Below are 6,069 nucleotides of genomic sequence, written 5' to 3' on the forward strand. Positions count from 1 at the left end.
GGAGGCGGAGCTTGCAGTGAGCTGAGATCGAGCCACTGCACTCCAGCCTGGGAGACAGAGCGACTCTGTCTCAAAAAAAAAAAAAAAAAAAAAGATGTATTTCAGAGTTGTTATTTAATAAAATGACTCTTTACTGCTTTATCAAAGACATCCTGAAGTTAAATCGACTTCCTTTAAAAAATACAAATCTGGGTGGAATGGTTCATCTCTGTAATCCCAGCTACTTGGGAGGCTGAGGTGGGAGGATCACTTGAGGCTAGCAGTATGAGACCAGCCTGGATAACATAGCAAGATCCCATCCATGATAAAATAAAATTAGCTGGGTACGGTGGTGAGCACCTGTAGTTCTAGCTACTCAGGAGACTGAGGCAGGAGGACTGCTTGAGCTCAGGAGTTTGAAGCAGTAGTGAGCTATGACCATGCTACTACACTCCAACCTAAGCAACACAGCTAGACCCTGTCTCAAGCAAACGAACAAAACTATGAATGTGTAGTGATGAAGAATACAATGGCTACTAATAAATATCTTTTTTTGCTATTACCTTGATTCATGCTGAAGTGCCAGCAGTTTTACCTACCATCGTTTTGTACCATCAGTGCAAATTTCAACACAGTAGATAACCACTTAAAATTGGGAATATCAGTGTTTACTGTAAAATTATTTAAACTCTTCTCTAAGTTTGAAATTTTTCATAAGAAAATATTAGGGGAAAAGTCATTATGGAAAAGATAAACTTTTCAATAAATTGTATCGGAACAACAAAGTAGCTATATAATAATATAATAAAGATGACTGTCTCACAATATATTTAAAATAAATCTCAGGTAGATTAAGTATGTCAACTAGGCTGGGTGTGGTGGCTAATGCCACCACAGCACTTTGAGCAATTTGAGAAGACCTCATCTCTAAAACAATTTGTTTAAATTAGCTGGGGTGGGGGTGCACACCTGTAGTCCCAGCTACTCAGGAGGCTGAGGCAGGAGGATCCTTTGAGCCAGGAGTTCGAGGCTGCAGTGAGCTATGACCATGCTACAATACTCCAGCCTATGTGTCTCTTGAAAAAAAAAAAGAAGTATGTCAGGCTTTAAAAAATCAGACTTTAAAACATTTTATGTATTTTATTTTAATTTTTAGGGACATGATCTTGCTCTGTTGCCCTGGATGAAGTGTAGTAGTATAATCATAGCTCAATGTAACCTCAAACTCCTGGGTTCAAGTGATCCTCTCAACTCAGCCTCCCAAGTAACTAAGAACACAGGTATGCACCACCATGCCTGACTTTTTCTTTTTTCTTTTTTTTTTGGAGGGGTACAGTCTCACTATGTTGCCAAGGATGGTCTCAAACTCCTGGCCTCAAGTGATCCTCCAGCCTCAGTCTCCCAAAGTGCTCTTTAGCAAAGCTCATTACCCAAGATAAATGAAATGATATCCAGGTATGGTGACATGCCTGTAGTCCCAGCTAGTTGGGTGGTTGAGGTGGGAGGATTGCTTGAGCCCAGGAGTTCAAGGCTGCAGCGAGATGATTACACCATTGCACTCCAGCATGGGTGACAGAGTGAGACCTCCAACTCTTAAAAAAAAAAGAAGACAGACAAAGAAATGTTCACACAAAGACATGTACATAAATGTTCCCAGAAGCATTATTCATAGTAGCCAAAAAGTGGAAACAACCCAAATGTCCAACAACTGATGTTTGAAAAACAAAATGAGACAAATCTATACAATGTAACACTATTAGGCAAAAAAGGACTTAAGTACTAGTACATGTCTGAGCAAATAAACCTCAAAACATTATACTGAATGGAAGAAGCATGTCTTACAAGACCACATATTGTATGATACTATTTACATGAAATGTTCTCAGAAGGCAAATCTATAGAAACAGTAGATTATTGGTTGCCTAGGTCTGATAACTAGTGGATATGAAGCTTTGGGGAGGGGGGTATATGAAAATGTACTAAACATTAATATTTTTTTTGAGACAGAGTCTCACTGTCACCCAGGCTGGAGTACAGTGGTGCCATCTCAGCTCACTGCAACCACTGGGTCCCAGGTTCAAGCAATTCTCCTGCCTCAGCCTCCCGAGCAACTGGGATTACAGGTGTGTGCCACCATGCCCATCTATTTGTGTGTGTGTGTGTGTGTGTGTGTGTGTGTGTATTTTTTTAGTGGAGACGGGGTTTCACCATGTTGGCCAGGCTGGTCTAGAACTCCTGACCCCAGGTGATCCACCCACCTCGGCCTCCCAAAGTGCTGGGATTCCAGGTGTGAGCCACCATGGCCGGCCCTAAAATTAAATTATAGAGATGGTTGCACAATTCTGTAAAAATAGTTTTAAAATGAAATTATATACATTAAATGGTTACATTTTATGATATGTAATTTATACCTTATGTTTTCACTTATATTAGTGCAATGAGGGTCGGGGGAGTCTCTGCTAAACTGAATCATTCACAGACCCATGTTTACAGAGTCTACTGTTTTCAGTATGTGATTCTGAAAGATTTCTTACGTTAAAATCCAGCTTGCAAATGGTGTATGGGAGAGATAGTGGAACTTATACAGGGTGTTTAATAAACTGTCACAAGATTTTTAAAAATATAAAATCAGCTGGGCACAGTGTCTCATGCCTGTAATACTAGAACTTTGAGAGGCCAAGATGGGGGGATTGCTTGAATCCAGGAGTTTGAGACCAGCCTGGGCAACACAGCATGACCCCCTGTCTCTACAAAAAAAAATACCAAAAAAAAAAAAAATTAGCCAGGCATGATGGTGTGCCACCCATAGTCCCAGCTACTCAGGAGGCTGAGGTAAGAGGATCACCTGAACCTGTGAGGTCAACACTGCAGTGAACCATGATCACGACACTGCAACTCCAGCCTGGGTGACAAAGCGAGACCCTGTTTCAAAAAACAAGATAAAGTCACGACTCTCATACAAACATAAACATGTGCCAAACACTTTAATTACCTTCTTAATTAATGAGTGTACCAGTAAGCTGTTGTAAATAGTCCAAAGAAGAATTCAAAGAACCACAGATATATAGGAAAGAAATACTAGGATGAATTTACGAAAAGATGCAAAACTAAAGAATTGCATTCAACTAGACATAATATATTTGCATTTCTATAGAGAATAATAACTTGTATTATGAGTTTTTGATAAAGTATAGGCTTGTAAAATATCTCAAAGACAACGAAAAGCAGATATAATATGGAAGAGTGCCTTAAATAATGCCTAGACTTACACTGAAAATACAAAGTAATATTTTTATTCATGTCTAATTATTTTTCAAGTTTCCCTGACAGTCTTTCCCACTTTATGTAATAATTTAAAGAATGTTTATTCTTCATCACATGGGACAGGACTGAAAGCAGTATATCCCATTTTAGCCCATATTCCATGGCCAGAACTTGGTCACTTGACTCCATGTAACTTAAGGTGTGTTTGGAAAGAGTTGCTAATGAGGAAAAAGCAAACAGTTTTGATGAACACTGGCAGATCCTCTACTACAGAAAGTTGTCACAGTAATCAGGCTGGAATATGCTTATGTCTCAAGCTATCTCTTTAAGACATTTAGATTTTCCTGTCGAGTTTGCCATTTATTATTATAAAATTTTCCTCTTTATCTCTCATGATATTTCTTGCCATAGTCTGATGTTAATATAGACATGCAAGCTTTTTTTTTTGGGGGGGTTACTGTATGCATGGTATATATTTTTTCTTCTCCTTACATTTCACCTCTATTTACCCTTATATTTAGAAAGTCTTTCTTACATTTATTCTTTTAAAAAAAATTTTTTTTAAGAGACAGAGTCTCACTTTATCACTCAGGATGGAGTTCAGTGGCACGATCATAGCTCACTGCAACCTCAAATTCCTGGGCTCAAGTGATCCTCCTATCTCAGCCTCCCAAGTAGCTAGGAATACAGGGTGCAACTGTATAATATATATTATATTACATTATGTATATTACATTATATAATATATATAACATATATACCTGGCTAATTTTTTAATTTTTTTTGTAGAAATGGTGTCTCCCTGTGTTGCCCAGGCTGATCTCGAACTCCTGGCTTCAAGCAATCCTCCCACCTTAGCCTCCCAAATCACTAGGATTACAGGCATGAGCCACCACAACCAGTTCTCTTTAAAAATGTTTTTTCATAAATCACATTAGCATAAAAATTTCTTGTCATCTATCATTATCAATAAATATATACTAAAGACCTGAAAACACCCACCCCCAAACACACACACACAATGATTGTGAGGGGAAATTACCTTGTGCTTGAAATGCAAAATTCAAGATGATGTTAAAATTGACTATCTAACATTTTAAAATTGCTCTCTTTAAATTTTTAAAATTTCTTTTTATCTCATTATGGATATATATACATAATTAAAACTTCCATTTTAATCGTCGCTAAGCATACAATTCAATGGCATTAGTTAGATTCACAATGTTGTGTAACCATCACCACTAATTCTAAAACTCTTCCATCACTCCAAACAGAAACTCTGGTACTCATTTAGCAATAACTCCCCATTCCCCTTATTTGCCTGGAAACCTCTGATCTACTTTCTGTCTCCATGAATTTGCCTATTCTACCTAGGTCATATAAGTGGAATCACACAATATTTAGCCTTTTGTGTCTGGCTCATCTCACTGGCATAATGTTTTCCAGGTTCACCTATGTTGTAGCATGTACCAGAGCTTTGGTTCTGTTTTATGACTAATGTCCTGTTGTATACTCCATTTTGTTAACCCATTTATCTGTTGATGGACGTTTGGATTGATCCACCTTTGGGCTATTATGAATACTTCTGCAAGGAATATTGGCATAAAAGTATCTGTTTGACTCCCTATTTTCAATGCATTGGGGTATATACACAGTAGCGGTATTATTGGGTCATAGGGCAATTCTGTCCTGTCCAAGAAGCCAACAAAACATTTCTCACAGTGGCTGAACCATTTTACATTCCCACCAGCAATGTACAAGGGCTCCAAGCTCCAATTTCTCCACATCCTTACCGAACACTTTAAGGAAAACAGTCTGTTGCCTGTCAAAAGTAACCCATCTTGAAATGAAACTGACATAATGACTAATGTTTGAATCATGCATACCAAGACATTGCTACAGCAAGGTCAAAAAACGATTCCCGTACCATAGACAATCCCTCATAAAGATGCTTATCTAAATTCCCATTGGTCATGAGTTTTGCAAGAGAGTCTGAAACATGGCTAGCTGAACACGTCTTAACAAAAAAGCTTGTGATATAAAGAATTCTTTCTGAAGGGTGAGTGCAGTAATCCGCTGTCTCATGGTTGCCCAAGACATTGCTTCTGTTTATAAGACCCTATTAAATGTTTCTGAGAAACTGTATTTGTTAGCTTCTTTCTTTGGCTTCTCAGTTCCCTTGGCCTGTAGGGGTAGGTTTGAATATACCCATTCACTGGGGAATAAGACTTAATACTTTCTGCTTTAAAAAAAATTTACACCTATCCTACAAGGTGTGGAGTGGTATCTCATTGTGGTTTTGGTTAGCGTTTCCCAAATGACTAATAACTTTGACCATCTTTTAACATGTTTAGTGGCCATTAGCACATCCTCTTTGGAGAAACGTCTATTCATGTCTCTACTCATTTTTCAGTGGGGTTGTTTTTTGAGTTGTAGGAGTTCTTTAAATGTTCCTGATATTAAACTCTTATATGATTTGCAAATATTTTCTCTATTTCTGTAGGTTATTGTTTCACTTTCATGATAATGTCCTTTGATGCACAAAATTTCAAAATTTTGACAAAGTCCAATTTATCTATTCTTTTTTGTTATTGCTTGTGCTTTTGGTGTCATAATTGAGAATCTATTGCCAAATCTAAGGTTGTGAATATTTTTTCCTTTTTTTTTTTAATAGAGATGGGATCTTGCTAGGTTGCCCAGGTGGGTCTCCAACTCTCGAGCTCAAGTGAGCCTCCTGCCTCAGCCTCCCAAAGTTCTGGCATTACAGGTATGAGTCACCATGACTGGCCCCATGGTCATGAGGATTTCCCTTTATTTATTATTCTA

This window comes from Mandrillus leucophaeus, unplaced genomic scaffold (assembly GCF_000951045.1).
Source record: "Mandrillus leucophaeus isolate KB7577 unplaced genomic scaffold, Mleu.le_1.0 Scaffold237, whole genome shotgun sequence".
Taxonomy (NCBI): Eukaryota; Metazoa; Chordata; class Mammalia; order Primates; family Cercopithecidae; genus Mandrillus; species Mandrillus leucophaeus.